The sequence below is a fragment of the Girardinichthys multiradiatus genome, chromosome 14 (assembly GCF_021462225.1).
Source record: "Girardinichthys multiradiatus isolate DD_20200921_A chromosome 14, DD_fGirMul_XY1, whole genome shotgun sequence".
Classification (NCBI taxonomy): Eukaryota; Metazoa; Chordata; class Actinopteri; order Cyprinodontiformes; family Goodeidae; genus Girardinichthys; species Girardinichthys multiradiatus.
Window position 1 is genome coordinate 9,354,332 of NC_061807.1, and position 10,921 is coordinate 9,365,252.

General features: G+C 38.4%; 1 long non-coding RNA gene across 1 annotated transcript; it reads right to left on the bottom strand.

The window, feature by feature from the left end:
* Positions 1-5,750: 5,750 nt before the first annotated feature.
* LOC124880639 lies at positions 5,751-10,302 on the bottom strand. Its single transcript, XR_007041396.1, has 4 exons — positions 10,207-10,302; positions 9,302-10,107; positions 8,289-9,182; positions 5,751-7,062 (listed from the first exon to the last, which is right to left on the bottom strand). It is a non-coding gene; the product is annotated as an uncharacterized LOC124880639 (long non-coding RNA).
* Positions 10,303-10,921: the final 619 nt, after the last annotated feature.

The window sequence follows — 10,921 nt, forward strand, 5'->3', positions numbered from 1 at the left end:
GTCAGTTCATTTTCTGAATTAAATGTATTTCCTCTGTATTTAAGTTTTGGGTCATTTCAGGTATTTTTTAGCATAGCTTTGTGCTGAATAATTATGAAGTGTCGTATTAAGGTTCTGTCTAATTAAGGTTCTGTCTCAGTTGGTACCGATCAGCACAGTGGGGTCCTACATTATCATCCATGCAGAAAAAAGATGATGCTCCTCACTGCTGTGGCGTTATCCAGTAAACTTGTCGCTCCTTATGTCCATTCCTCCTGAGTCGGCCTCCAACTCAGCATAGAGGACGCTGACACAATGGTTACTTCTCACCATAACTTGAGTGAGACGTCTTTACTTCTACCTCTCACCAGGCCTCATTCTTTGCCTGCTTTTCACTGCAGTCCACAGTGAGCTCTGTTGGCCCCAAACCCAGAACCTGTGTGCCACCTGCTGCATCTCCAGGGCCACCATCTGCACCCTCCAGCAAGCAGCATTTAATTGTTCCATGTCAGCAGCAGCACTAAAGTTATCTGCAGAAGCAACTTCAACATTCACATTGCCTAAAGCGGCTGCATCAGTCCCAGAGTCACCAGCTGAGCTGCAACATCACCTCAAACACCGGATCCTCTTTAAGGTGTGCACACCCTCAACACCATCTCAAGGTTCCCCTGTTCCACCAGCACATCCAGAGACTTCCACTTAGTTACCCTCAGATTCTGCCTCACTGCTTCCACCTCCAGAGTCTCTCTAATCGCTGCCACAAGTCAAGAGAAACTGTCATTAAAGATTCCTTCAGGACTGCATGCATCATTATCCTTCTCTGCACTGGCTTAATCATGATCATCATCATCATCATCATCTTCCTCTCCTGGTATTGATTTTTCCAGGGCTTTTAACACCATCCTGCTGTGACTTCTGAGTCAGTCAGGATGGGACCTCCAACCATTGTAGAGGATGCTGGACTGTGTGTCTGGTAGGTCAGTCTGCAGTACAGATCCTGCAGGGAACTCTGCTGGCACTGGTCCTCTTCACCTTCTCCACTATAGACTCCTCCATCAACTGGTGGTGGATTCCCACAGGCACAATCTGTTTTCTACAACACCGCTTCCTTCCTTGATATGAGAATGAAAATCAGCGCCATGGATTGTTAAGTAGAAGACACAAAGCAGCGGCAGCATCACTCTCCAGAAACAGTTGTACATTAGATGCATGTGAGAATGTTAGACTGACACACAGAGGTTGAACACATCTCCAAACAGAACTACCATTTATAAAATATAGAAACTGGTCAATCATTAAAGTTCTTGTTGCACCGTTGATGTATGATTGACTAGTCCTTCTTTACGCCTCTCATTGTTCTTTTAATATTAGATACTTTAGTAGTTGTTCTGCATTATTTTACAATTATCTCATTTCTGTGTGGAATTTGCTTTATTGTCACCAACACTGAGGCTGGTTGACTAAACGTTGATTAATAGCATTTTTCAGTTATCTTTGGGCCTACATAGACATGCTTGGTGAAAATTACTGAGATTAAGCTAAATTATCTTTAATCACCAAGATTATAATCTGAAATGTCCAAAAAAACAAACTAAAAAACTAATGTTGCAACCTCAGATTAAATATTTGCTGCCATACTTTAACACAACCAGTAGATGGAAGAATTACCGTGCGAATGAATTGAACAAATTTAGACATTTATTTAAGGCAGATTTTAAACATATTCACATAGTCTTGGTCACTTTAATGAGCCTCTTTTTAAAAATGGTGCAAAAAACTGATTATTTTTTAATTTTTATACATTAAATCAGTTTAATCAGTGTAATCCAATGTGTTTAGAACCTAAATCATAAATTGACAGAGTATGTTAGGATACGTTATCATAAGTAGCTTTCAAAAGCACAACAGGAAAAATCCTGTTAAATCAGGAACATACAAGACAGGGATGGCAGGTTAAAGTAAAGGCCTGCACTGAGAAGGAAGTTGTGGCCTTGCTTCATCCACCTTGAGAAGGAAGAGGCTGTAAAATGTAGGTCTTACCCACTGAATTAAATTCCTGATGACCTTATAAATGATCATCAACCTAGAAATAAAACACTCTGGTTTTTTCAGTGGAGTAAAATTGATTGCTGTAGGTGTCTCATCTCACTAGAAGGTGATGCCCAACTGACCCCTCTTTAGTATCTAGACTGTTTGTCTTATGATTGAACTCTTGTCTGTTTCATTGCTGTACTACTGTGAGCTGCTGTAACAAGTCATTTCTCCAATGTGAGATCAATAAAGTCGATCTCTCCCAGATAAAGGTTGATTATCTCTGAGATGTTTCACTCTACCATGAAGAATCAGGAAGCTGTTGGAAGTTCTGATCCAGAAACAAACAGACTCACCTGGAGGAGGAGCTACATCCAGCTGGATGGTGCAGATGGGATCAAAATCCAACACAGCTCTTTTCTTTCAGTTATTTCCTCTCTGAGCGACGCGACACTCGTATGTTCCTCAGTCATCAGTCGTTACATTCTTCAGAACCAAAGACACGTCTCCATCCTTCATCTGTTTGTCCTGCAGAACCACTCGGTTCCTAAAAGATGGATGCTGGTTTTTTGGATCCAACTGATCATTATGTTACACAAGAACAAATTCTTCTCCCAGATCAGCTCTGCTCCAGTCCACAACTATGAGGTAGGAGCTCCACATGGCTGAATGATGTTCTGTCCAGGTTCAACTTTTACATTGATACGACCTGCAGGAGAGGAAATCATACAGAGCAGATGGGTTGAAGAGCACCTGAAGTGGACCTCTCTCTCTCTCTCTCTTTCACACTCCCAGTTAAATCAATACTACGACTCCTACAACTATTCCTGGTATGAAAATTACCCATTAATCTGGAGCCTAGGTGCCTAGTTTAAACCTACATGTTTGTTACAATTATTCTTAAGTATTCATATGTGAGTTATCTGTTTGAACTCATGATTTAAAATAATATTTGATATTTTGCTCAATATCTGCTGAAATTTGGTTATATGACTCCAACACACGATCTCTATTACGGTCAGAATCGCTTTATTGTGATCAGAGGTTATAATAAAGTGATTTCTTACAGCCGTGGCCCAAACCAGGATCAGAAAGAATAAATACCATATATTTATTAAAATTATTGTAAGAGCTATGATTTTTCTCATGTTCAAGCAGTTATTTTCAGGGCTTATGTTTCTTAGTACTGTTTCCATACATACACTAAATCACCAGAAGTATTGGGTCCCACCACTAGATCAATGAGTCCTGACCTCAACCTTCTTGATCACCTTTAGGATGAATTAAAGCCGAGGCTGCACTTCTGGTTTTCTCATCCAACTATGAGCACTCTCCTAAACCTTGGAAGATGTCTCCAGAATAGTTCAAGTTGCTGCTGGTGGCAACAGTGGGTCCTTCAACAAACCGGTCCTCATAGATTAAGAATATGATGTCCTCAAAGTTCATGTACCTGTAGAAGTAGACAGACAAATACTTCTGATGATCTTCTATCATCGGTTTCAGCGTTGCTGTGGAGAAGTAAACATCTTCAGTAAATCCAAAGGTACATGAGAGGAGGCAGGTGAAGATGTTTTCAGGTTCTAGAGGTATAAGAACAATAAACCCTTGGTTGGACTTTTTCTTTCTTCCCCTTCACTTTGTAACTAAAACATTTAGTATTTTATCTGCAGCTTTAAAAAACATTTTCTGGTATCCTGCCATGAATCTGCACCCTCTTCTGTTAACAAAGTCCTGAGCATTGATCTCTGTGCCAAAAGAGTTACAATAATTACCAGCCTGGTGTAGAGGTCTAATGGTGAAGCAAATGTATGTTCTTTATTTTAATATTTGTTTTGTTGCTTCTGGCAGTATTTTAGTTGTAAGCGGTATTTATTCTTAGTTAAACTGGTAAAAGTAACCCAAGTCTTTAGAAACTCTTTCATGTTTCCATAGAGAAAGTGGAAAGAGTTTCATAAAACCAGGCATTTGGTAACAAAGTGTGAAGCTGCAGAAATATAGCAACTAAAAGTCCAATTCATTAAAAACAAAATGGGTTCCTATCCAAAGGGACCATGTGATTTATTTCTGTAGGGTTGATAACAATGCAGTGATGCTGTTTAGATTTTCAATTTAAAGAGGAAACATGGAAATTAATGCACAGAAAAATCTAAACCACCAAAGGTCTTTGTTTAACTTGTTTAATGTAACACACAGTATTGTTGTGTAGTGAACTTCCTGACTTTAAAAAAGACTTTGTCCTATATTTGACTTTGTTTATGCTAATAACTCTCAGAAGGTACTTTTACTTAATGTCAGAGTTAGACACACTGATAAACTCAGAGAAGGTATGAATGAAGACACAAGTGAGTCAAAGTTATCTTTGGCTGCCAGGTAGAAACAGTTCATTCTCTTAGAGGAGCTGCTCTGTGTCACAACCTTTCATTAAAGGAAGGATAAACACTCATGTTACATCATCGTGGGTCTGGCTACACACAGTTTCACAAATACACGTCCTACTGAATAAAACTGGTTCTGTCCAGATACTGATCAGCCCACATGTCCACATCTGGCATCCAAGGACACGGAGATTAGCTGGGTTCAAACAGACTGCTTCCAGAACTCCTCCAAACACAAGTTCCTGCTCAGTCTGCATAGCAACCACCCAAATGCAACTTTAAGACAAGATGACAATTCTGTTAATAGTTCATAAAAGTACTTCAAAGATAAATGTGAAAAGTATTCAATCAAAGTTCACCAAACTAAATAAATGAATTCCCTCAGTAAGATAAAAGTTATTCACGAAGCATCTGAGGCCTTCAGAGAGCTGCTAACATGAGGAGATGTTCAGAGCAGTGAGGAGGATTATTAGTGAGTCTAAGAGTGTCTGAAGCAGAGAAGATGGAGGAAAGATGGAGAAAAAGGAGAGATCTTCTCCCCCAATGAACAACAGTGAAATAATAAAACGCTACTGGCTCCATGGGATCTAAACAGTCGAGTAAATTATTAATATAGAGATAAGATTAACTTTATCATCCCCCTAGGAGAACATTAAATAGTCCTGTATTGTTCATGATGATGTCAGCAGCCTCAGCCTAAATGATCATCTCCACCGCTCCCCGTCTGTGGAGAAGTTTCTCTGGTGCTGCTATCTCCTCTGTAGCTTCTGAATGCAGCAGGAACCAGAGCTGCTCACATTCCAGGCTGGTGCTGAAAGCAGAGGAACGACGCATTGATCTGCTGGGAATGAGCTCCTATAAGTCAATGAGTGCATCAATGAATGGGTTAAAACATTAGATTTTCCAACACTAAAATATTAAAATTCATTCATTCTATTCTGTAGTCCAACTTTACTTTCTTTTATCATTTCACTGCCATTTACTTCATGGTTTTTGTCACTGCAGAGCTCTTTTTGTCTTATATAAAGCACTTTGAATCGTCTTGTTGCTGAAATGTATTATACCATTAAACTTGCCTTCTCTGTTTCCACCATGATCCCAGAACCAAACCTACCCTTCACAACTCCTCTCTTCTGCTCCACCAGCTCTGCCACCAGCAGGTTCTGCTCCTCTGTCTGGTTTGGTTCTCTCCACCTGTTTTGTCCATTTTATTTTTGTCGTTTTACCAAATCAAACCTCTTTATATAAAAAGGAAATCCCAGTGGACAGCTGAGCGTCCATATATATATATATATACTGTATACTGTACTATATAGATATATAGTCACAGCCAAAGACACTATTTAAGTGAAAGAACACTTTAGATTATTTTGAGACTTAATCCATTTTATTACAAGCAGATTATGTTTACAAAGAAACAACATGGACAACTTTGCAACTTGAAATTATTAGGAAAGGAACGTTTATTTAATAACATCCTTCATGGATCAGGCGATTTAAATGTTTTTTAAACACTTAATCTGTGATCAGATGAATATTTTATTCTCTTTAATCAAGAGCAAAAATATTTTCAGTCACTATTTAAAGGAACCAACAGTTTCTGTTCATCTCAGGTTTTCATGCAGTTTCTTCCAGATCTGAGAATCATAAAAACTAAAAGACAGCAGCAGCAGAAGAGCTGCAGATGTCTGCTTGATTTCAGATCTGTGTGTCGTCAGCATACATACATACACTGAGAGATGTTGTAGTTCTCTGTCGTCTAAGTAAACAGCAGCCTGAGACGATTCACTTTGAGATCTAATGTTACGTCTATTTGTTCAGTTTCTATGACATCATAAATATGATGAAACTGACCAGTAAATTCTGCACATTGTTAAACCAGAATAATCACAATCTGAAGCAATCTGTCCTGGTTTATTATAACAAATGACTGAACGTAAATGAATAAAGTGATAATGAGATGTGTTCTGTTGATCAGTCAGCTGGATCATAGAGCAGCAGCAAAGTTCTGACCAGAGTTAAAGAACCGTTGTTCAGTTCTGGGTTTGATCAGCATTTCAGGTTCTGTTCCAGATGATTTACATCAATTTAGATGAAATATTAAGACTGACGACTGTCTGACTGACCTTCACTCATCTTATAGTAAACATAAATGATCATTTCTTTGTCTGAGAACTGCAAACTTTATTGTTCATCAAATTCTGCTCCGGTTTAAATATTGATGAAGGCAAAAAAAAAACCTGATAAAATAGAAGGTTTAGAAGAAATGTTTCACAGTGAATCTGAGTGTATCCAAGGTTCTGGTAATACTGGAGTCAGTACTGAGTCTGAACTGAAGGAATCTGACTGGAACAGAGAAACACAATCAGGCAGAAATCAGTTTTATCCTTCATGTTGATGTGTTGAAATCATCTCTCAGGTTGTCATGAATTATCACACTTTTATAGTTCTGTTGTAATTTGCTCGAGTTCAGCTTCTGTTGCTGGAGGTGGGTTAGGTTCTGGTGATGAAGGTCTCTACCTTCTACGTAGAACCAGAACCACAACAACAACAATAATAATACCAAGAACAGAGAGACCAGCTATCAGTCCAGTCCTGTTCCTTCCATTCTTCTCTCCTCCATCCTCCTGTTGTCTGTCCTCTTTTCCTCCATCTTCTTTTAGTTCATCCTTCTTTCCTGCAGAACAGAACCAGATGTTAGTTTGATTTGTCAGTTAGATGATGACCAGAGGTGGGTACTAACTAGTTACATTTTCTGGAGTAACGTTTGGAAAGAAAATGTACTTTGAGAAGTAGTTTCACTGCACCATATTTTTTACTTTTTATGGAGGAAAGTTCTGGAGAGATCAGAGTCTGTCTGCATTCTCCTCTTTTACCTGTTCTAATGCCCTACATGTTTCTGTTGTTAACGAGACAGAACCTTTGGAAAGTCCTGGTTCTGGTTCTAGAGGTTAGATCTACAGGTGTGTTAAACAGAACAGTGGGAGGTAGCTGACCGAGCCAACAACCTGTCTAATTAACCAGCTAATATTAGCTTGTCAGACTCCCAGCATTAGAAGATAAATAGAAGAAGAGCAACAAGCAACAAAACTTGTTTACTGTAACCAAGGAGTCAATCTTCATGCTGGTGGAGATCAGATCACATGATGCTTTCAAAGCCCTGTAATAACCTCTGTCACCTGGAGGACCAAGTTCACTCAGACGTCCAGATTTTAATCTTCCTCCTAGTTTTTATTCTATGTTGATGGACCATGTAGAACCTGAGATATGATGGTTTTAATCTCACCTAATCTAAGATGGGCAGATTGGTTTGAATTTATCCATTAGTTGAATTAGCTGAAAACACAGATTCTCTCAGTGTTTATTTTCATGTTTATTAGTTGATTTTTATTACAATAAATAGAACATTATGGGTCTAATATGTTCCAGTAAAGTGGTGGATTGTGACGGACATTTTATTTATTATTTAAGTATTTTTATCTGAAATAAACTGATCGATAAATGATTGTCATCAAACAGGTGATTTTAAACAGTTACAGCATCACTCATTTATCTTATTCACTATATATGTTTCTATATATTAAAATCTAAATAATAAATGAATGTCTTAGACAACATTATCATAACTGTAATAATACATTATTTTAGCATCAATAATATGGCATCTATTGCTTCTTGAATGTATGAAGCAGTTAGATGATGTTCTACAGTTCGGTTTCATTTTTTTAATTAAACTGTAATATTGTTAAGTTTTCATTTCAGTTATAAGATGTTTCTGTCAGACATGAAAACTATGATTCCTTGAAGTGTTTCTGTCCATCTAACATCTGATCTGAGATGTTTCTCTCATGTCAAGAACCAGGAAGCTGCTGGAAGTTCTGATCCAGAAACAAACAGACTCACCTTGAACTATCAGGTCAATAATGCTGATGGGGTCAGTGTCCTGAATGGATGTCTTCATGCGATCATTTCCTTTCTGAGCGACTCGACACTCATATGTTCCTGTATCATCAGTCGTCACGTTCTTCAGAACCAAAGACACGTCTCCATTCTTCACGTCCTGCAGATCCACCCGGTTCTTAAAGGATGGAAATTGACCCTCTGGATCAAACTGCTTGGATCTGTTTAAAAGAACAAACTGATCTGACCCCAGATCAGTTCTGATCCACTCTACAACTAGAACATCTTTCTTCTCAGCTGGTCTACAAGGCAGAATGACGTCTTCTCCAGGTTCAGCTGTGATGTTTTTCTGACCTGCAGGAGAGGAAACATCACAGAGCAGAGATGTTAAAGCTGCACATTCAGAATAAGAAGATTAATAATTTACTGTCTAATGCTGCTTTAGAAACAGACTCTAGTTCAGAGGAGTCTAACTCCAGTCCTCGAGGGCCGGTGTCCTGAAACGTTTAGATGTGTCCCTGCTTCAACACACCTGAGTCTAATATTTAGGTCATTAGCAGGACTCTGGAGAACTTGAGTGCATACTGTGGAGGTAATCCAGCTATTTTGATCCAGGTGCTGGACCAGGGACACATAGAAAAGTTGCAGGACACTGACCCTCAAGGACTGGAGTTTGACATCCCTGCAATAGTTGATTAAAACATTATAATTATTGTCTATTTATAGTTGAAACCAGATCTTGACCTTTTATGGCCCCCAGGCCTCACCTGACCTTTGACCTCTCCCAGACCAGAGAAGAGTAAAACCTCTCAGCTTCATCTCTGGCTGATTGATTGATTGGTTCTTCTCTGATATAAAGTTTCAGATAATTATCAGCTGATCAACATCAGATTTAATCTACAGTGAAAACCAAGAACAGATGATTGAAGTTAAAGTTTTCAGATCATGTTAAACATTGTTAGTGTTAATATCACGGTCCGGTAGAACCATGGTATATTTATTGAAGGTTATCCCACCATGAGAATCTCATATGGGTCCATGTTTACTAGGAACTACAGCAGAGCAGCTGGTTGGACCTTCACACGCCTGCTGGTCACTTTGTCTCATTCTCAGTTTTAGTTGATTATTTACTGCAGGACGCCTCATATGGACCATGTGTTGGTTTTAACCAAGGAGACGTTTAGGATTCACTATTTTCTACTCATAGTCTCTACTGTGAGGAAATGTGGTTTAATGAATCCAATAAATATCATCTAACAGAGACTCAGAGTTACTGTGGGTTAATGGGGTCCTAATCTGTCCCAGTTTATAAGAGGTAACTGGTCCAAACAGGGAACAGAACCAAAATACATTAGAATAGAGAATAACACAAAGTTTTCAGATAATGAAGCACAGTTGATTTAAATTATATGTGAGACCTGAACAAACTTAAAACAATTTCTCTCCAAAATTAACAGGAACAGGAAATATTTTTAAATCTCATCTCACATGAAAAAAAAACATTATTCTTCTTATTATCAAAGATTAAACTTACCAGCAGAAACAAGCAGGAAGCAGCTGAGAAACAGCAGAGTCCTGATGAGTGACGCAGGTAAAAAAGCAGCCATTTCCTCATTGAAATTCCTCAATGAGTTTAACCCTGAGTTTAGTGTAATACTCAACAAAGATCAGAGTTTAACTTTAGTAATAAACTCTGTTAGATCTACTTTAGGGTTAGAGAGGAACTCTGACTCTAGTTTAGGCCGACTAACTATTTCTAGTCGAGAGAAACTCAGGGTTGAATCGAGGTCTCGCTGCGACGGCTTCACGGAAGAAGGAGGAGCTGAAAGACAACATTAAAAACGGCCGTTAAAAACTAACCTACCATCAGTTTCTAACTAACCACAGTGACCAACATCTGAACCAACCAACAAACTGGTACCTGGTCCAACATCTACCTCCTTTAAAAGCCTTCAATAAGAACAAGAAGACGACCAACGTCCAAATATCTGCAGACGACACTGCGCATGTGTCAGTCTGCTCTTCATGGAAATCACGTGACTTCTACAGAGGTCACCTGACTAACTGAATTTATCTCCATTAGATCTGTTTAAACAGGTTTAATCTGAAACATTTTATCCTGAAAACTAATAATAAATCTGCTCCTAACTCTGTAATCTGTTCATGCAACATCACAATGAAACTTATTTCCATCAGAAAGAGGAAGTCTGGAGCAGCAAACCAACATTAAACCTGGTAAACACTTCAGGATTTATGGTCTGAGTTATTGTTAAAGTAAATACAGATAGACCTTAAATTATTCACACCCTCTCTTTGCCATCACCCTAATCTTTAGCTTCCTCCACAGATTTTCTATCAGACTCAAATCAGGATTCAGTTTGGGTCTAAAATGTTAACCTGACTTCCAGTCAGAAGAAACATGTTGGTAGAAATAAAATATTACTTTAAACCTAAATCTACCAGGGGTATGAATAATTATGGGCCTATACTATAACTACCTCAGGGTTAAATGAAAAAGAAAAGAAAGTTTAGTGACTAGTTGCTAAAATGCAAATATTAAATGTTAAATATACTGATTTAATCACTATAATCAAAGACTAAATATGAAATAAATCTAGTTTTTTGTTCCGTGTCGT